Source organism: Gobio gobio, assembly GCF_949357685.1.
Source record: "Gobio gobio genome assembly, chromosome: 2".
Classification (NCBI taxonomy): domain Eukaryota; kingdom Metazoa; phylum Chordata; class Actinopteri; order Cypriniformes; family Gobionidae; genus Gobio; species Gobio gobio.
Window position 1 is genome coordinate 74,355,740 of NC_137098.1, and position 23,477 is coordinate 74,379,216.

The window sequence follows — 23,477 nt, forward strand, 5'->3', positions numbered from 1 at the left end:
TTATTCCAGGATTATTCCTCACTGTGTTGTAGCGACTGAGGCGAATCAGACACATAATAGCCTAGTTACATTTAACAAATATGTTTGAAATGTTTTGTGCTTAGTAACAGACCTTTCCCCAACACAACAGAGAAAGGTCCTCAGTCCTGGATACTAACTGATAAGACGTTTTATTGCCCTAAAAAATGTGGCCATTTTTTTTCTGTGGCCATGAAAAATGTCCTTTTCTTAGAATTAATTAAAAATCAATACTGAATGTTCATAGGATGAACTGATTGATTGATTGTAATGTCAATGTAGCTACAATAATTTAATGTATTTAACTGATTTCAGAAATTCATAATTAATCAGAATGAATAATCAAAATGAGTTATGAATAATTATTAATATTTCCCCTCTGAGCTAATTCGCTACAGCATCTCAAAATGATGTAAATTACATGCATGAATCTTGATGTGTTTAGTTGAGCATGGATCACGTCACTATTTGAATTTCAAAAGAACGCTCGCTCCATGGGCGTGGCCGCAATAACACTAATCAAATTTAAACTCTATAATACCTTAATACATAAACCTACGGCAATATCAGGAAATGGAGACTCATAAAGATAGTACCATGGACCGAAGTCTACATAGACCTAATGTAACGGACCCAGGTCAATAAGAGCTGTGTGTGTAAACCTCACTCCCCTGGCCTCAAGAGGAGCACTAGCGACTGACACTAGTGGCTGTGGTCTTTAGCATCCTTGTTAGTGCGTCCGCATCCAACACCAGAGACCAACACCAGTGATTTTTGAATCACTTAGTAAAATCAGCGCTGTAATGTTTTACAAAGCTTTCACAAGAACCATGAAGTTCATTCTCGTATTAGCAGCATGTTTGAACTTCAGCAAGAACCAATGAGGTTCATTCTTGTGTTATGCAGCACGTTTGAGCTTCATTCAGAATCAGAGGACAGAAGCATTTTGTTTCTAACCCTTACGGTTCAAAAGTTATTAGCATAAATGCAACATTTGGTGGCGCTAGAGGGACTGATATAGAGACTCTAAATTTGCTATAGTGACAGTTGAGACAGTTGAGATTGCTCCTGCCTGAGGATTGCTCCTGTCTCCTGTCTGCCTTGTCTGTAGCTCTGTACAGCCTTGCTTACGTTTTAATCTTTATTTTGATATTTCCTCTTTATTCTACTACTAAATATAACTTACTCATCACCATAAATTGTTTAAAAATTGCCCATCACGTTAAATTTGACATCGCTAGCTTTTAATCTAAATCACCATCACACGTTAGCATTTCGCTAGCCTGTTAGCTTGTCATCTCTGCACCCGGGTCTTCCTTTTTCTGAGATCATTAGTTGGATTAGTAAATAGTGTCCAGCAAACGATTGTGGTAAGTGGTAAGTTGGATTAATCAACAAACACGGTAAGTCATGTCTTCTCCTGTCATTATCACTTGCACCGCATGCCGCATGTTTAATATAGGCTTCTCCGCTGGCGAACAGGGCTTCACATGTGATAAATGTAAGGAGATAGTTAGGCTGACGGAGAAGATTTCAGAATTAGAAACACGCATCCATACTTTATCTGAGAGTAGTGAGGATGTAAAAGCTTTAGACACTGATTTGGATGCGAATAGCTTAGTGAACTCTGTACATTCTTCGGTTCCGGCTGCAGGGCCCTCGCAGCAGGGAAACTGGGTGACAGTGATGCAGCATAGTCGCGGATCAAAGAACAGCTTTTCCGTTCCGGTTAGAACATCAAACAGGTTCTCCCCTCTCAGTGAAGCACCCACTGAGTGTCCTGTTGAAAGTGCCCATGTCATTGGCGATTCTATTACACGGAACGTTAAAATAGAGACACCTGCCACCATAGTCACTTGTTTACCGGGAGCCAGAGCGCCTGACATCAAAGCAAATTTAAAAGTGCTGGCTAAAGCTAATCGTAAATTCTCTAAGATTATTATTCACGTCGGCACTAATGATCTTCGACTTCGCCAGTCGGAGATCACTAAAATTAACATTAAAGAGGTGTGTGAACTCGCTAGTACGATTTCAGAGGCTGTTTATTGTTCTGGTCCGCTCCCCGTTAGAAGGAGTGATGAGATAGTTAGCAGATTATCATTACTCAATGGCTGGTTGTCTAAGTGGTGTCTGCAAAATAACATAGGGTTCATAGACAATTGGAAAAGTTTTTGGGGCAGACCTGACCTGTTGACGAAGGATGGCATCCATGGCTAAACCTTGACTCACTAGGGCCCAGGTCAGGAAGCAGACAAACTTGCTAGACCGACCGTCTGCTAGCTGTCTCACGTCACCGGAGTCAGATAAATCCCAGCACATAGAGACTCTTTCACCTAGATATTATCATATAGAGACTGTGTCTGTTCCCCAAATTAGTAAATACAAAAAAACATCAAAACCATTCAACAGTAAAAATGTAATTGATGTCCAACAAATAAACAAAATATATAATACAGATGAACAATTGATAAAGCTTGGGTTGCTGAATATTAGATCCTTTTCCCCAAAAGCGCTTATTAGGGGTTCAAGCATGAAATGCTGAAACCCTATTGTAATTGTAAGGATTCGTAAAACGCATCGTGCAGGCCAAACCGTGAGGCCTAGAGACTTGAATCCTGGCCAGATGGTAGGCCTCAACTTGGGGACAACCTATCAGAGTATGACCCCGAATGGCCCATAGGTGGCGCTACAACAACCAAAAGTTCAAAAGTGGTCATAACTCTAAGACCAATTGTACCAGGATCAATTGATTTTGATGTAGGCAGGGAAAGTTTTCTGCTATGTCGAATTTTGTCCAAAACCTACTTTTGCAAACTAGTCCCTGGTTTTTCGCCCGATCGGAACCAAACCAGTCTAGGACAATTCTCTGGACTCTTTAGATCAATAATTATCAAAAAAAGTTGATCTTTGGCATTTGAGTGAATGTAACAGGGTCATTTAGAAAAGGGGCGTGGCCAAATACACTCAAAAGCCTATAAATCCCAAAGGAAAACTCAGAACTTCACAAAAATTGATGAGCATATGTGTCAGAACATGGTGAGGAAGCATGCAGAGTTTCATGGAGATCGGACCATAGGTGGCGCTATAACTGGCAAAAAGCCTTCCTTCTTATTAGGGGTTCAAGCATGAAATGCTGAAACCCTATTGTAATTGTAAGGATTCGTAAAACGCATCGTGCAGGCCAAACCGTAAGGCCTAGAGACTTGAAACCTGGCCAGATGGTAGGCCTCAACTTGGGGACAACCTATCAGAGTATGACCCCGAATGGCCCATAGGTGGCGCTACAGCAACCAAAAGTTCAAAATTGCTCATAACTCTTAGACCAATTGTCCCAGGATCAAGTGTCTTATATCGTTGGAATCCGTGGCTCAAGGCAGACAAAATGGCTATCTCCGATTTTGATGTAGGCAGGGAAAGTTTTCTGCTATGTCGAATTTTGTCCAAAACCTACTTTTGCAAACTAGTCCCTGGTGTTTCGCCCGATCGGAACCAAACCAGTCTAGGACAATTCTCTGGACTCTTTAGATCAATAATTATCAAAAAAAGTTGATCTTTGGCATTTGAGTGGCTGTAACAGGGTCATTTAGAAAAGGGGCGTGGCCAAATACACTCAAAAGCCTATAAATCCCAAAGGAAAACTCAGAACTTCACAAAAATTGATGAGCATATGTGTCAGAACATGGTGAGGAAGCATGCAGAGTTTCATGGAGATCGGACCATAGGTGGCGCTATAACTGGCAAAAAGCCTTCATTCTTATTAGGGGTTCAAGCATGAAATGCTGAAACCCTATTGTAATTGTAAGGATTCGTAAAACGCATCGTGCAGGCCAAACCGTAAGGCCTAGAGACTTGAAACCTGGCCAGATGGTAGGCCTCAACTTGGGGACAACCTATCAGAGTATGACCCCGAATGGCCCATAGGTGGCGCTACAGCAACCAAAAGTTCAAAATTGCTCATAACTCTTAGACCAATTGTCCCAGGATCAAGTGTCTCATATCGTTGGAATCCTTGGCTCAAGGCGGACAAAAAGGCTATCTCCGATTTTGATGTAGGCAGGGAAAGTTTTCTGCTATGTCGAATTTTGTCCAAAACCTACTTTTGCAAACTAGTCCCTGTTTTTTTGCCCGATCGGAACCAAACCAGTCTAGGACAATTCTCTGGACTCTTTAGATCAATAATTATCAAAAAAAAGTTGATCTTTGGCATTTGAGTGGTTGTAACAGGGTCATTTAGAAAAGGGGCGTGGCCAAATACACTCAAAAGCCTATAAATCCCAAAGGAAAACTCAGAACTTCACAAAAATTGATGAGCATATGTGTCAGAACATGGTGAGGAAGCATGCAGAGTTTCATGGAGATCGGACCATAGGTGGCGCTATAACTGGCAAAAAGCCTTCATTCTTATTAGGGGTTCAAGCATGAAATGCTGAAACCCTATTGTAATTGTAAGGATTCGTAAAACGCATCGTGCAGGCCAAACCGTAAGGCCTAGAGACTTGAAACCTGGCCAGATGGTAGGCCTCAACTTGGGGACAACCTATCAGAGTATGACCCCGAATGGCCCATAGGTGGCGCTACAGCATCCAAAAGTTCAAAATTGCTCATAACTCTTAGACCGATTGTCCCAGGATCAAGTGTCTTATATTGTTGGAATCCATGGCTCAAGGCAGACAAAATGGCTATCTCCGATTATTTTGATGTAGGTAGGGAAAGTTTTCTGCTATGTTGAATTTTGTCCAAAACCTACTTTTGCGAACTAGTCCCTGTTTTTTTGCCCGATCGGAACCAAACCAGTCTAGGACAATTCTCTGGACTCTTTAGATCAATAATTATCAAAAAAAAGTTGATCTTTGGCATTTGAGTGGCTGTAACAGGGTCATTTAGAAAAGGGGCGTGGCCAAATACACTCAAAAGCCTATAAATCCCAAAGGAAAACTCAGAACTTCACAAAAATTGATGAGCATATGTGTCAGAACATGGTGAGGAAGCATGCAGAGTTTCATGGAGATCGGACCATAGGTGGCGCTATAACTGGCAAAAAGCCTTCATTCTTATTAGGGGTTCAAGCATGAAATGCTGAAACCCTATTGTAATTGTAAGGATTCGTAAAACGCATCTTGCAGGCCAAACCGTAAGGCCTAGAGACTTGAAACCTGGCCAGATGGTAGGCCTCAACTTGGGGACAACCTATCAGAGTGTGACCCCGAATGGCCCATAGGTGGCGCTACAGCAACCAAAAGTTCAAAATTGCTCATAACTCTTAGACCGCTTGTCACAGGATCAAGTGTCTTATATCGTTGGAATCCTTGGCTCAAGCCGGACAAAAAGGCTATCTCCCTTCAGGCGCCAATTTCGAGTAAATTGTATTTTTTTTTTTAAACATATTTTTGCTGACTTCTCCTAGGTTTTTGGCCCGATTGGAACCAAACCACTGCAAGACTATTCTCTGGAGTCGGTCAATCAATAATCAACCAAAAAATTCAAAGTTTCAATTAACGGTCGATAAGGGGAACCAAAATCTTTGATGGCACCAGGGCCATTTTTACAAAAATGGTTATAAATTGTGAACGGAAAGAGATTTTTTTGCTAAACTTGGGATACATCTTCGTGAGCTCATTCTGAGATCACTTGAAAAAAAACAATTGGCCACTAGGTGGCACTATAAAACGGTTATAACTTGTGAACGGAAAGGGATATTTTTTCTGTGTCAGAACATGGTGAGGAAGCATGCAGAGTTTCATGGAGATCGGACCATAGGTGGCGCTATAACTGGCAAAAAGCCTTCATTCTTATTAGGGGTTCAAGCATGAAATGCTGAAACCCTATTGTAATTGTAAGGATTCGTAAAACGCATCGTGCAGGCCAAACCGTAAGGCCTAGAGACTTGAAACCTGGCCAGATGGTAGGCCTCAACTTGGGGACAACCTATCAGAGTATGACCCCGAATGGCCCATAGGTGGCGCTACAGCAACCAAAAGTTCAAAATTGGTCATAACTCTTAGACCGCTTGTCACAGGATCAAGTGTCTTATATCGTTGGAATCCTTGGCTCAAGCCGGACAAAATGGCTATCTCCCTTCAGGCGCCAATTTCATTTTGCATTTTTTTTTTTTATATATTTTTGCTGACTTCTCCTAGGTTTTTGGCCCGATTGGAACCAAACCACTGCAAGACTATTCTCTGGAGTCGGACAATCAATAATCATCCAAAAAATTCAATTAACGGTCGATAAGGGGAACCAAAATCTTTGATGGCACCAGGGCCATTTTTACAAAAATGGTTATAAATTGTGAACGGAAAGAGATTTTTTTGCTAAACTTGGGATACATCTTCGTGAGCTCATTCTGAGATCACTTGAAAAAAATCGCAACAATTGGCCACTAGGTGGCACTATAAAACGGTTATAACTTGTGAACGGAAAGGGATATTTTCGCAAAACTTGGGACACATGTTCATGAGCTCATTCTGAGGTCACGTGAAAAAAAATCATGACAATTGGCCACTTGGTGGCGCTATAAAATGGTTATAACTTGTGAACGGAAAGAGATATTTTCGCTAAACTTGGGACACATGTTCATAAGCTCAATCTGAGTTGACATGAAAAGAATCGTGACAATTGTCCACTTGGTTGTGCTATAACAGTGAAAGAAATCATGAAAATAGCTATAAGCGCACCCAACCGTTAGTCTACTGAAAATTGGCATGCAGTGTCTTTGTCCAGGGTGCCATGATAGTCTATGAGAACATTGGCACAATGCCTTGAAGGAGCCTTAGAAATTTCAAGCCCGTGTTTTTTTCACAGGAGTGACCTCCTAAGAATCCTTGCCGAGTCCAACAATACCAAACATGCCAGGTTTTGCCTTATGGTTTTTGTAAGTGTCATTTAGAGCTTTAAAAATTTTTGGTTATCTTCAAAGCTGTTAGTCTGATCGAGACAACAACAAAAAAACAAAGGAAATTTGTAAACATAGGTAAATAGCTAAACAATAACGCCAAAATGTTAAAATTATGATAGGAACTGACAAAAAAATTTATTAAATCCAATCAATTTCACCCATGGATCATTTTGATGCTCTCACATGTTTGAAACAAACAATGATGGATTGTGATGAAATTTGTTCTGAATTGGGACTGGTGAATCCCCGTCCATACTGTCAATGACCGTTCGCAAAGACCCGCCCACTTTAGTTACTGTTGCTATGTCTGACAAGCGACGCCACTCTCACACCACACCAAGTTCTCACGCAGTGAAAAATACATTGCGGATCAGAGAAAAGACTGCGTGCTGACAGACAAGTACTTTTCATATGAAACAAAGTCTCACCTTTCAAATGTAGTAAATTTTTAGAGACATTTAAACAATAAATACCATTTTGTGACTCTTTAATGTGTCTGATAGATTGCTGTAGACTCGAGGCTCAGTTAAAGCTGCTTGTGAACCGATCATCTGAATGAACATAAAAGGAATGTTGTTTTAAAGTGCTAAGACGTCAGTACACTTTGTTTTTCAAATTTAATTCCTCCTATGTTAATCTACTAACTTTCCTGACTGCTTTGTTGGACAAAATGGCGGATTATGATTAGTCAGATCGCCTGTCAATCAAACTCCCTCCACATATATACAGTATGGGCACACTTTGAGTACTACTAATAAAAGTGGTGGAGATCAGGCAAGACTATAAGAAGACTCAGGCAAAAGGTGCTATAACTGTAAAAACGCTTTAAAACCATATATTTCCTATGGTAAACTGCCTGTATAGGCTGTAAATTGACTTTTTCATCTATGATGGCAGTTGTTAAATGCTTGCTAAATAAAACTTAATGTCTTTTGATGGTTGTGTGCTTAAAGGCCTTAACTGCTTGAACCCCGATAAATGCTGCTTGCAGCTTTAATTGTTAATGATATTATTAAATATAATAATCTAGATGTGCTCTGTTTGACAGAAACCTGGCTAAAACCTGACAACTACATTACTTTAATTTACCTTAAATGAGTCCACCCCCCAAGATTATTGTTATAAACATGAGCCGTGTCTGAAAGGTTAAGGGGGAGGGGTTGCTGTAATTTATAATAATATCTTCAGTATTACTCAGAAGTCTAGTTTCAAATATAATTCCTTCGAAGTTTTGGTGCTTTATGTAACGCTATGTAGTGTACCTGACAAAACCCGCTCAACATTTGTGTTAGCTACTGTATACAGGCCACCAGGGCATAATACAGACTTTATCAAAGAATTTGCTGACTTTCTATCAGAATTAGTACTGGCCGTAGATAAAGTACTAATTGTTGGTGATTTTAATATCCATGTAGACAACAAAAAAGACGTATTGGGATTAGCATATAAAGATACACTAAACTCTATTGGAGTTAGGCAACATGTGTCAGGACCCACTCATCGCCATAATCATACTTTAGACCTAATATTGTCACATGGAATAAATGTTGATACTGTTGAAATTCAGCAGCAGAGCGATGACATCTCAGATCATTACTTAGTATCTTGTATACTTAATTTAGATAAGGTTGCAAAGCCGCCCCCTCACTTCAAAAATGGCAGGACAATCACTGCCGCTACTAAAGATTGCTTTTTAAATAATCTTCCTCATCAGTATCATCTCCTCAGCATCCCAGATAGCATAGAAGAACTCAATGTTGCAACAGAAACTATTGACTCTCTCTTTTCCAGTACTTTAGACACAGTTGCTCCTCTGCGCTTAAAGAAGATTCAAGAAAATAGTCCAACGCTGTGGTACAACGAGCACACCCGGGCCCTTAAAACAGCAGCCAGAAAAATGGAGCATAGCTGGAAGAAAACAAAACTAGAGGTAATTCGTGGAAAGAGCACATGATCACATACAGAAAGGCTGTAAGAACTGCTAGATCTGCTTATTTCTCAACTCTCTTGGAAGAAAACAAACACAACCCAAGGTATTCGATACAGTGGCTAAATTAACCAAAAATAAAGCTTCAACTTCTGATGATTGTAAACAGCTCAGCAGTAATGACTTTATGAACTTCTTCACATGTAAGATTGATAATATTAGGAAGAAAATTTTAACCATGCAGCCGTCTACTACAGTATCACATCAGACAGAGCATTGTAGTGTCACTGAGGAAAAATTACACTCATTCACTGCTATAGGAGAAGAAGAATTGGCTAAACTCGTTAAATCATCAAAATCAACAACATGTATGCTTGACCCTGTACCAACTAGGCTATTAAAAGAGATGCTACCAGAGGTCATAGATTCTCTTCTTAATATCATTAATTCATCTTTGTCATTAGGATATGTACCGAAAACTTTTAAGCTGGATATGTACCGAAAACTTTTAAATCTAAGCGCTGCATTTGATACCATCGACCACAACATTCTTTTAAATAGACTCGGAAATGATGTAGGCATTAGTGGAATTTCTTTGTCATGGTTTAAATCATACCTATGCGACCGTTATCAGTTTGTAGCAGTAAATGAAGAGATGTCACACCGATCACAAGTTCAGTATGGAGTACCACAAGGCTCAGTGCTAGGACCGCTACTCTTCACCCTGTACATGCTACCACTGGGAGATATCATTAGGAAGCATGGCATAAGTTTTCATTGTTATGCTGACGATACTCAGCTCTATATTTCTTCACGCCCTGAAGAAACTTAACAATTCACAAGATTAACGGAATGCATAGCTGACATAAAACATTGGATGACCGGTAATTTCCTGCAACTCATTTCAGAAAAAAATTAATTTTTAATTATTGGACAAAAAAGCTCCACAAGTAGTAACCTAGAATATTGTCTAACACTTGATGGCTGCTCTGTCAAGTCTTCGTCGTCAGTGAGGAACCTGGGTGTGCTCTTTGATACCAATCTTTAGTTTGAAAGCCACGTTTCTAGCATCTGTAAAACTGCTTTCTACCATCTTAAAAATATATCTAAATTACAGCACATGCTCTCAATGCAAAATGCTGAACAGTTAGTTCATGCGTTCATGACCTCAAGGCTAGATTATTGCAATGCTCTACTGGGTGGTTGCCCTGCTCGCTTAATAAATAAACTCCAGCTGGTCCAAAACGCAGCAGCTCCAGTTCTTACTAGAACCAGGAAGTATGACCATATTAGCCCAGTTCTTTCAACACTGCACTGGCTCCCTATTTCAAGTTTTATCGCATAAAATTGCATAAATATCCCGCATTTTCCATCGCATTTTTTAAGAAAACATGCCGCATAATCAAGGATCAATCACAAAATTAAAGCTGCGAGCAGCGATGACGGGCCCAAGCCGGTGGCACCGCCACGCCGGTGGCATCAGCTTAACTGTGCACAGCAGGCAATAGGCATTTAAAATTGGAAAAACTAAAAGGACTATGTCAAAGTCACCTGAATTTACCACATTAACTGCAGCAGTTGGTGCTGCTATGACAACGAACCACAACAGCCACATCTATGAGATCAATTAAATTTAAATTAATTTCATGTCAGATGATGTCAAAGGTCAAATTGGAATGAGTTCACAATACCATTCAAATGCTGATGTTGTATTATCCTAACATTTCTCTTCATGTGTTTTTGACCTACCTTAGCTACCGTTTGTGCACCAATCTTATGCACCATAAAGCGTGCTTTCATTTCAATATGGGTGGTCCAATAAAAAAATTTGTATAAAAAAATTTATAAATTGAGCCAAATCACAGTAAAATGCAAAGATGATTTTAATATCAGTGTCAGGTAAGAGTAAGATACGTGTCTACATTTTATGGAAGTTTATTGTAAACAGCCACTTTTAGAAAACCATGTCAAATTTACTTTTAATACATTTGAATTATATCAGTAAATTATTCATTAAAAGACATCTGCATCATATGTGATCTTGGCAAACACAGCACATGACGTTTTTCTTTCAAGTGATAGTTATTTGTGAAAGCCTAAGAGAGAGTGGCAGAAAGAAAGACATGGAATGTTTTTTATATCCTGTTTCAAAACTAACACAATGCTGCCATCTTTTGTTCATTGAGGGAAGGGCAGCACACACAGGCATAATAGATTATTCAAAGAAATATTTATAATATATATATTAGTGCTGGGCATCGTTAACAAAAAAATTAACTAATTAATCACATTTTTTTCTGTAATTAATCGCGATTAATCGCAAGTTTTTAATATTTTAAGTTTTTAATATTTTGATATTGTAATAATTTCAGTTACTCTCCAAATTAATTTAGAAACAATTTAAAGACAGCATATTGTAAATATGTGTTGTGTTGTCATTTTTTATGAATGAAGGCCAGTATCACTGATACTAAAGTCTCTATGAAACATTAATGACGTTACATTACAGTATAACTGAAAGCTCCCAATTTCAACATTTATTAGGCTTTAAAAAACAACTTTTAATTTAAGTGAACTTAAAACAATCTTTACATAAACCCAAAATAATAAATGTTATATTTACCCATGGCCTTACCTGTTATACAGAAATGTAATAGTTATCAAACCTTCCTTAACTGCATAAATCAAATATAGATGAATCATCATTAAAGCTACAATTTTCTCTGTTCCCGTTGTTCTTTGATGAACATTAATGACAGGCATCATCAGTGCTACTGTCACTTTAAGAACAGCCGCGGGTCTCACGCGCTGTCCCGCGCATCTCATTTCCTCACAAGTCTTTAAGTTCATTTAAGACGTTATTTAACTAATTTAAGACTCTAATATGAGAATACTCAAAATCCTCTGTGTTATTGTTTGTTCAAGAGCAAAAGAGAACTCGATGTGAGCAGGAAACTAACGCGTGTCTATCTATGCGTCGAGTGTGTGTGTGTGTGTGTCAGTGTCCCTTGATTAGCTGACATGAGACGCATCCACACAGACAGGACACTGACACACACACACACACACACACACACACACACACACACACACACACACACACACACAGACAGGACACTGGCACGCACACACACACACACACACACACACAGACAGGACACTGGCACACACACACACACACACACACACATGTTTGTTTTTGTGAAATGTGAGGACATTCCATAGGCGTAATGGTTTTTATACCGTACAAACCGTATTTTCTATCCCCTTACACTGCCCCTGCCCCTAAACCTAGCCCTCACAGGAGACTGTGCAGTTCACTTTCTGTGAAAAAAAAACTTGTTCTGTGTGATTTATAAGCATTTTGAAAAGTGAGGACATGGGGAACGTCCTCATATTTCACCCTCTTTTTGTAATACCTATGTCATACCAATGTCATTATACACATTTGTGTCCTGATATTTAACAAAAACATGCCCACACACACACACACACACACACACACACACACACACACACACAGACACACAGACACACAAACCCCTTAAAGCTATTTCATTTATGGGACACAGGAAATATTCTCATAAACCATGTTTTCATTGTAATTTGTAGTATATTTTTAAAGCTACTTGGTTACATTTTAATAATACATTATTTAGTATGTTTTTAAAGATATTTTTATTATGTGGACACATGAAATGTCCTCATTAACCACTACGTTGTAATAACAGTGTAATACCCATGTCATTATACAAATTTGTGTCCCTAATAAATCACATAAACAAGCACACACACACACACACACACACACACACACACACACACACACACACACACACACACACACACACACACATACACACACAGAGAGAGAGAGAGAGTTTCAAAAATAACAACACTGCTACCTTTTAGTGAAGGGAGGGCAGACAGAGAATAAATATTCAGAAGAAATATATTAAATAAAATAAATATATTGATCTGAAAAATAGAATGATTATTTTAAAGCTATTTGGTTACATTTGAATAAAACATTGTTTTAGTATGTTTTTAAACACACACACATACACGTTGTAATACCAGTGTAATACCCATGTCATTATACAAATTATACAAAAGCTCACTTCCTGTTGGGCTGACGCATAACTATGAGCACGAAAGTTGTTCGGCCCGATGAGGTCTATATGTGTACCAAGTTTCATACATGTACGTGCAAGTGTGTTTGATATATGGACCAAGTTTTCAGACCCCACTTAAGGGGGCGCTGTCGAGCCCCCCTGCCACGCCCGGGTACCAGCTTCAGCCCGGCTCTGATGGCCGCGCATTCCGACGCCTGTGCGAAGTTTCAAGAGTTTTCGAGCATGTTAAGTGCCCCAAAAGTACCCGAGAAGTCGAAAAAAAAATTAAAAAAACAAAACAAAACAAAGAATTAAAGCTGCGAGCAGCGATGACGGGCCCAAGCCGGTGGCACCACCACGCCGGTGGCATCAGCTTAACTGTGCACGGCAGGCAATATGCATTTAAACAGGAGAATATTTTAGAATCGCTCGAATATGCCACATTTACCGCAGCAACTGGTGCCACTATCACCACAAGCCACACCCATGATGTAATTTAAATCTAGATTAATTTTAATGTCATAGGATAAAATAGATAAAAGTTATATTTTCCTGCTCAAAATTTTGTAAGTCCAGAAGGCCAGTATTTAATTCAAGGTGTTTGTAGTTCTTTTTTACTAATTCACACTAAAGTGATAGTTTTTTGTGATAGTCTATGATACGAAAGGGTTAAATTATCATTCCCAGAGAGAAAGGCACACACACAAACTCACAGGGTGAGAGAGACACCCCAACACACACACACACACACACACCACACACACACGTGCACGCACACACACTCAAACACACACACAGGGTGAGCCTGAGAGTGAGGGGGAGGGGAAGGACTGAGAGAGAGGCAATCTGCACATTGAACAAGATTCACAAGATTTTAACAACAAAAAGAAATATAATCTAAATGGTGGGAGAAAGTTTTTTTTATTTCACTCTCTGAAAAAATTATTTTGAATATATTTGAAATCAATATGTGTGGTCCAATATAAAAAATTAATTACAAAATTAATAAATGGAACCAAATCACAGAAACAGCAGAGATGATTTTAATATCAGTGTTAGGTAAGAGTAAGATGCGTGTCTACATTTTATGGAAGTTTATTATAAATAGACACTTTTATAAAATCATGTGAAATTTATGTTTTAATACATTTATATTATATCAGTAAATAATTTATTTAAAGACATATGCATCATCCGTGATCTTGGCAAACACATCACATGACGTTTTTATTTCAAGTGAAAGTTATTTGTGATAGCCTATATAAAAAGGGTTAAATTATCATCATCAAGAGAGAAAGACACACACACACACACACACACACACACACACACACACACACACACACACACACACACACACACACACACACACACACACACACACACACACACACACACACACACACACACAGTGATAGAGTGAGAGTGAGAGTGAGGGGGAGGGGAAGGACTGAGAGAAAGGCACACAAACAAACTCACAGCGTGAGAGTGAGGGGGAAGGGGAAAGACAGGCAGATGGCATTCCATAGACTTAAATGGTTTTTATACTGTACAAACTACATTCTATCCCCCTACACTACCCCTAAACCTACATATCACACACACACACACACACACACACACACACACACACACACACACACACACACACACACACACACACACACACACACACACACACACACAATTTGGGGGCCCCAAGCAAAATGGACATAGAGACAGTGCAAATACTGTTGTTGCATATACTGTCCATAAAATTTGAAAACATTTGCAAAAAACACCACCGTATCATTAAAAAAAAATTTGTAAACCTTTAACCATTTTTAAAACATCTATTAACATTACATAGATAGACGGACCAGATATTCCTAACACTTTGGGAATACTTAAGGGTTACTAGTTGGTTTGTAAACTGTCTATAAACATTATCTAGATGGTTATTATAAAGTTGCAACAGATGACTATAATACCTTGATAAATAGTTAATAAACAGTACCAGTAAAACATGTGGGTTGTCCTGATACTGTACTTCAAAATTTAACAGAGTAAAAATTGCCACAGAATAAAGTAATTGTTCAAGATCCATTGGTAACTTATAAAAATAATGTCATATTTGCAAACTGTCACTACCGTATATCCCGACACTAGCACACTAAGATAAGCTAAGAAAAAAATAATGTTCCTCTGCCTCTTTCTGGTTAAATAATGTTTATAATAATTGTTAATATAGCATGCTATATTAACTATTCCAGGTTATTTATGCATAGCATAAATAATAGTTAGTATAGCATGCTATGCCACTTTCATCAAAACATATTACAAAGCTATAGCAATCTCATGTAATTTCGTCTGTTCGAAAAAAAAAAGTTGCACTAACTGTTCATTACAAGCAGCATTTGCCGTCAGGCAGGTAACGATAGCTAACATAAACATATTTTTGCTAGCCTACCTGCTGCAAACTTACACCATTTTTGTACAAGACAAGTAGAGCTATTTTATCCAGTGTAATTTATCACATACCACTATCTTGTTTTTTTCTTATCCTCCTCTTCCTTTCTCTATTTTCTTTTCTGGCTTCCTGAAGCATAAAATTCCGCTTCAAATCCGAGGAGGTTTTGTATTTTGCGGCTGCAGAGATCGTGTGGTTGGCTGGCTGCTGTCAGCGACTTCTGAGAGGGGCCCCTTAAGGGGGATCCCGATAACAGTGTCATTGCACTTTACTGCATTGACTATCAATGGGGCGCTCACACAGTTTGTCGTTTCATTTTATTCTTAACCTGTCGCTGTCTTGGGGCCCCAGGCCAGCTCGGGGCCCCAAGCAATTGCTTGGTTTGCCTGCCTTGTCGCGACGGGCCTGGTGTGTGTGTGTGTGTGTGTGTGTGTGTGTGTGTGTGTGTGTGTGTGTGTGTGTGTGTGTGTGTGTGTGTGTGTGAGTGTCCCTTGATTAGCTGACATGAGACGCATCCACACAGACAGGACACTGACACACACACACACACATACACACACAGACAGGACACTGACACACACACACACACACACACACACACAGACAGGACACTGGCATACAGCGCGCGCTCTTGTGTCTTGTCGCGCTTGGAAGCATTTACATGAATAGGAGCGTGGTGATCATGTAACGCTAAGCAAAAATGGATATAAAAACGGACGCTGCGTTATTTGCGTTAAATATTTTTAATGCGTTAAGCTTCCGTTTCACGTTGACCGAGTTTGGTGGAGATTGAATAAATCGCCTACGAGGAGAACGTAAAAACTCAGACCCTGAATTATACAAATATTCACGTTCAAACAAAAACTTTCTGTGAAAAAAAGACACTTATAAACAGACACTTGTAGAAAATAATGTGAATTTTGTTTTAAAATAAATTTGAACTATGTCAGTAAATAATGAATTTAAAGACAAATGTGTCAAAAGTGATCTTTGCAAACACAGCACATGACCTTCTGTAAAGCACATGTATAGAAAACACACTCACACTCCTCTGTTTTAAAAAAGAGTTCTGTCTGAATTAGTACATGAAATCACGGCTGTCAGGTGATAAGAATTATAACTCAAATGTCATTTAGAAAATTAGTCCTGTATTATTAGTGATATAGTGTCATAGTTCATGTCCACATTAACCACTACGTTGTAATACCAGTGTAATACCCATGTCATCATACACATTTGTGTCCTCATAAATCACATAAGCACAGAGAGAGAGAGAGAGAGAGAGAGAGAGAGAAAGGGAGTTTCAAAAATAATACAACACTGCCCCCTTTTGGTGATAGAGGGGAGGGCACACACACAGCCAAAAACATTATTAAACTTTGACATGTTGCCATGGCAACATTATTTGAAATATCCAATATTCTTTCGCATTTTAGCATCTTCCGTATCTTTGTTTCATGTTGACCGAGTTTGGTGGAGATTGAATAAATCGCCTACGAGGAGAACGTAAAAACTCAGACCCTGAATTACATAAATATTCACCTTCAAACCAAAATATCTGACTTCCTGTTGATCGGAGCTAATGACTGTAAATTAGAAAGTTGTCCGGCTCGAAGAGAACAATATATGAACCGAGTTTGGTGACTGAAGATAAAACTAACCCCCCCCCCTTTTGTCAAAAGGTGGCGCTAGAGAGCCCCTCAACCCCGCCCGTTTCTGAGGCTTTGTCCATGTGTACTGACTGACATCTCTGATGTGAGTGTTGAGTTTCAAGCAGTTTCAAGCAATTTCAAGCATGCTAAGAGCCTCAGAACAGCCAAAAGATTATTAAACTTTGACACGTTGCCATGGCAACAGTATTTGAAATTTCAGGAATACATTTCATACGTCTCTATCTGTCATGTTTTCACATTATACTGATGAAGTTTGAAATAAATCGGGTCAAAATAAGATGGTGATTCAAAGCATTTTTGAAAGTGACACACTTCCTGCTGCCAGTTGGTGGCGCTATAACTTTGACTCACAAAAGTCATATCCATGTGATCGGCTTCTTACAACAAACACACAGCTGAAGTTTCATCCAAACCAGTCAATGTTTGCACAAGTTATAACACACTTCCTGTTTCCCTTTTCTCGCCATAAATTCGTTGCTTCGCCACGGCCAAACCATTTGAGATATCAAAAATCCGCTCGCAATTTAGCATCCTGGATATGTTCTCTTCATACTGACCGAGTTTGGCAATGATCGAAACAATGGCCTCGGAGGAGTATATTAAATTCCAGAGCATGCGTTTTCCGAACAACCCATAATAGCTCACTTCCTGTAGGGCTGACGCATAACTTAGAGCACGAAAGTTGTTCGGCCTAATGAGATCTATATGTGTACCGAGTTTCATACATGTACGTGCAAGTGTGTTTGATATATGGACCAAGTTTTCAGACCCCACTTTAGGGGGCGCTGTCGAGCCCCCCTGCCACGCCCGGGTACCAGCTTCAGCCCGGCTCTGATGGCCGCGCATTCCGACGCCCGTGCAAAGTTTCAAGAGTTTTCGAGCATGTGCCGAAAAGTGCCCCAAAAGTACCCGAGAAGTCAAAAAAAAAAAAACAAAGAATAATCTGAGGAAGAACAATAGGGCTCTGCGCCCTTTCAGGGCTTGGGCCCTAAAAAAGCAGCATTTACTGGAAGGACTGAATAGGCCAATCTAATCAAAACTTATTAGCATTTTTGTAAATTTCAAAACTTTTTGAGCACTATCAGGGCATGGTGCCGAAGACACATACCAAGTTTCGTAATGATATGCCAAAATGTTAGTTAAAAAAGGCCTAGCATTTTTTTTTCATAATATTGTATTGAAGTCAATGGGAATTTCATGTTTTTTTTTTTTTATAGCGGCACCAAGAGGCTCAATACCATCATTTTTTTATGTATCCTCAGAGTGATTCCATGCATATGTGTGTCAAGTTTGATGACAATATTTAGAGTTATAGACATACACATTTACCCCATGGACAGCTTTTTGATTTTTTTGCCACTTCCTATCAGAATTTTGACATTTGGGCATTAGTGATCAGACAGCGACTTATGTTTACAAATTTACTATGGTGGTTTCGTCTCGATCGGAGTAACGGTTTCGAAGATATTCGCAAAAGCTAAAAGGCAAAAAGGCCTAGCAAAAAGGGCTAAATCACAACGCTGCACAAACTATAAGGCAAAACCTGGCATGTTTGGGACTCTGCAAGGATTCAGGAGACAAAAAAAGTTATAAGCGTTTGAAAAATGGATTTTACCACTAGGTGGTGCTGGTCCGAAATATCTCAGCAAATTAACACATAATTAAAAATAGCCGGCAGTCAAAATGGCCAATATGGTAAAATGGATATCATTCGAATCGACATGTTGCCCTGAATCTAACGAGACCAAATGTATTTATTAATTTATTCAAATTCAAATGTATTTATTTATTTTTCGACAAACCGTTCAGGAATTAACTGCAAAAATAACTATTTTTCATATCTTCGGACCAGTAGGTGGCACAGCGCAGAAACGCAGCACGCAGGTCATGCTTGTGACAACATGTACCGAATTTGGTCTAAATACGATAAAGCGTTGCGGAGTGTATTTTTGTAAAGTGTATTTTTGCAACCGCCACGTAAAATGTGTTTGTGTGTTTTTTTCCGCGTTGTTTGCGAACGTTTTTACGGATCAACTTGAATTCCTTAACTTTTTGTCGACATGGTCTGAAGATGATCAGGTTCAATTTTTGTGAAAATTGGAGCAATGGCCTAGAAGGTGTTCGAAAAAGTAGGATTTTCTGAAAATTCTAAATTTTCATGTCATAGGGTGCAATCAAATCAATCAACTTAACTAGAGGAATCAGAGGAAAAGGGAATTTAATTTCTAGCCCTTACAGTTCAAAAGTTATGAGTATAGATGTCACGGGTGACAAAATGCTGGGAAAAGCGGAACCCTGTTTTTCTTTCCATGTTTCCCGAGGGGAATTATTTTGGTGTAACACCTCACTCCGGTTCCGGGTGCAGCAGAGACTTTGCCCTACCTAATTACTGCTGATGCACGGCAGATGTGAGGGAGAGGGGAGCGGTGTTTGCACCGGCTTTCCGTTTCACAAGAGGAGGATAAAAGAGCCATTCAGAAGAAAAGAAGGAGTTCAGTTCGGTGCAGTTGAGTTCAGTTCAGGTCAGGTCAGGTCCGGGTTGAGGTCGAGCTGGTGAAAGTCAACCGGTGTCCAGTTAATCAGCTATTTGGCTGGGTCTCTGTCGTTGTGTCTTGGGGTAGAAGATCTCCTGGGTGAGCGCTTACATTGGACGCTGTCGTAGGGATGTGGAAATGAAGCCTCATGAAGCAGTGAGGCTTTACCCTGACTGTTTCGGGAAAAGATTCAAAGCTTCGAGAGTGTCAAGAACAGCGCCATCTGGTGCTTATTTAAAATAAAGCAGGCAGAAGTCTGTGGAAGAAGCTCTGTCAGATGAAGCAACCACAACACACTCCATTGTTTCAATGCTATGTGTACAAATAAAAGCTTTATATGTTTGTGTTTAATGTGTCCAGTAAATAAATTAATTTACCCATTAAAGTGTGTCAATTACATATAATATGAGCTTATATGATTCAATGAGATGTAATGTAGGCCTACTCTCTCTCTCTCCACACACACACACACACACACACACACACACACACAAAATAAGGACATTGTGTGATAGGATCATCTGTAATTAAATGTGCTTATGACACTTGGCAGTGATAGTGCTTGTGTAACAGTAGGAATGACAGTAAGGCAAATATTTTACCAAACAACTCCAACAAACAAAATATAATAAATAGTGACGAATAAATTGTATCTAAATGTAATATATTGTTTAACTTTCAAAGTATAGCACTCTCCTCACAAAACCATCAACCAGACTGAGGCAACAAGGACTTGTTAAGTAAGATCTGGGGGTTCGAAGCTTCTGACAAGCAAAGTGAAACGCGCACGTGATTGGATAGAAAGTGAGGCTTCATTTGTCATCGATCACGTGACTCTAGGAAACCAATACACACCCCGATACGGAGCTTCACTACAAAATGTGTTGCATGCGCGATACGCGCATCGACGCTTCAGTGTCATACGTAACATCACTACGCTGTCGTTTAGAGCTGCTTGGAGAATATTACTGGATTGAACGGCTGCTTGGATCTGTGCCGGAAGAGGAAGAGAGAAAGATAAGTGAATTAATTACATCGTTGAATCAAATGTAAAGCTGGAAGAAAAGACTGTGATTGTGAAACTTACTATTGAGGAGGACATCTGTTTCAGAGACGCTGGAGAGGAATTGAGAGTTGAATATTCCCATTCAAATGCATGGATGAAGCGAGGCTTCTGATCAGCCCTACTGTGTGAGTGATTTGCAGTTGTTTGCCTTACCTGATGCACGCTGAATTAATGCTGTGGATTTGTAGTGAACACGAGTGCTGTGTGCTATGCTGAGAAGAGTCTCCCAACGTCTGTTTCCATTCTCATGAAATGATCTACTTGACCCCATCCAAATTCCAGAACGAGACAACGGAACTGGTGAAGTAACGCTTTGTATTATTCTCTCTTCCACTAAGTATTGTCGTGAAGTACTCCCTCATTGAAGGCACCTGTTAACCCTCTCTCTCTCTGAAATTACAAGCCTCGTGAAGAACCGTATGGCTGTGGAAAAGTCTGAACTGTTATACGTATTGATGGAGCTCTGAAGATGTACAACATCGCTGGTAAAGCTGCTTATTGAGTCTCTCGCTAATGTCTAATAAGAGAATCTGCTGTTAAGAGAAGAAACCTTACCTGGTACCTACCGTCTGAGTCCTGCAGATGTGCAGCAACGCTGTGAAGTGAGTTTTAAAGTCTCAATTTCCCGTTCATGTTCTGATGAGAGAATCTGCTGTTGAGAGAAGAGACATTACCTGTTCCTTACTGTTTGAGTCCTGCAGAGGTGCAACAACGCTGTGAAGTGAGTTTTAAAGTCACCATTTCCCTCTCACGTCCTGATAAGAGAATCTGCTGTTAAGAGGAGAAGCCTCACCTGTTACCTACCGTCTGAGTTCTGCAGATGTGCAGCAACGCTGTGAAGTGAGTTTTAAAGTCACCATTCCCCTCTCACGTCCTGATAAGAGAATCTGCTGTTAAGAGAAGAGACCTTACCTGTTACCTACCGTCTGAGTCCTGCAGATGTGCAGCAACGCTGTGAAGTGAGTTTTAAAGTCACAATTCCCCTCTCACTTACTGATAAGAGAATCTGCTGTTGAGAAAGTGAACATTACCTGTCACTTACCGTTTGAGTCCTGCAGATGAGCAGCAACGCCGTGGAGTAAGCCTTCCTAGCCACTATCGCTCTATTGTCCCCCGAAGACAGTGGAACATCGTTCCAGCGGCTACTCTGAGAAGACAGGAGTTGCTCATTCTTTCCTCAAGTTGATTATCATTCAATAAAGACTATTATTTTTGAACTCAATTACTTGCCTCCTCCTTTGTCCGTTTGTTGTGTGCCTGTGGTGTCGGCTCCTCACGGTGGTGTCTGGAGTCAGGGGCGGCTGGGCATCCGAGTCCGCCCCGGCCTGCACCGGTGACATAAACATGAGTGAAGATTTTGACAGGTGGTGGCGGTAGAGGGATTGATTTAGAGACTCCAAAATTGGTGTGGTTAATATTGGGACCTCTATCAGTGTGACAAATTTTATAACTTTCCCTCAAACGGTTCTATGGGCTGACATATACTCCCAGAGTGGAAGAAACGTAAGAATAAATATAGCTGCAAGCAGCCATTACCGGGGCCAAGCGCAAAAGAAGAGGATAAGACATGCCAACATGGCCGGGAGTGTCAGACCAACTGCAAAAATGAGCCATTAAAGACATTTTAAGATGAATTTAGGCAAAATGGCTGAAAAATCATACACTGTACAAAAATGTACCGTACATTTTACAGGAATTTACTGACAAAAAAGTTGAAATCCTGAAAAATGTTGTTAATTGCTGTAAAATTGATTACCACATAATACTGACATCATGAGCTCAAGGCTAGATTATTGTAATGCTCTACTGGGTGGTTGTCCTGCTCGCTTAATAAATAAACTCCAGCTGGTCCAAAACGCAGCAGCTCCAGTTCTTACTAGAACCAGGAAGTGTGACCATAAAGCGTCTGCTAAATGACTAAATATATTAGCCCAGTTCTTTCAACACTGCACTGGCTCCCTATTAAACATTGCATACATTTTAAAATCTTGCTTATTACTTACAAAGCACTAAGTGGTTAAGCTCCCCAGTACTTGAGCGAACTCTTAACACATTATACTCCATCACGTCTACTGCGGTCTCAAAATTCTGGCCAGTTGATAATACCAAGAATATCGAAATCAACTGCAGGCGGTTGATCCTTTTCCTATTCAGCACCTAAACTCTGGAACAGTCTTCCTAACATTGTTCGGGAACCAGACACACTCTGTCTGTTTAAATCTAGACTAAAAACACAACTCTTTACTGTGGCATACACATAGAACATTATCAATTTATATTATTCAAATTAGTTAAATGATTGTTAGGCTGCATTAACTAGGTCAGCCGGAACCGGGAACACTTCCCATAGCACCTCATGTATTTGTTATATCATAAATAGAATAGCATATACGCTAATGTTAGTCTCTCTGTTTATCCCGAGGTTTACTGCAGTCAGTCGGATCCAGATCAGATGGGGGACCTGCACCTAGATATGACCACAACACAGCCCTGAAGTGTCAACAGAGACTGTGTCAACTAGACTCTCCCCTGTGATGGCCTCATCGACATCAACAAGCCCGTCTCCTGCTCTGATCTTCAACCAGATGGAACTGGACAACTAATCTGAATGTTTCGATCAAGGGACACTAGTGTTCTTTTTTTGCTGAGGTTAAATACATGTAGATAGCAGAAGAAGTTAGAGCTGTTTGGCAAGAGGAAAGCATGGCTTCCCTCTGGTAACCTTACCTTTAAAGATGTCCTGATTGGGAAACGTATGGTTTGATGCTCAATCAAAAATGACTCCTTTTACCTACCCTCA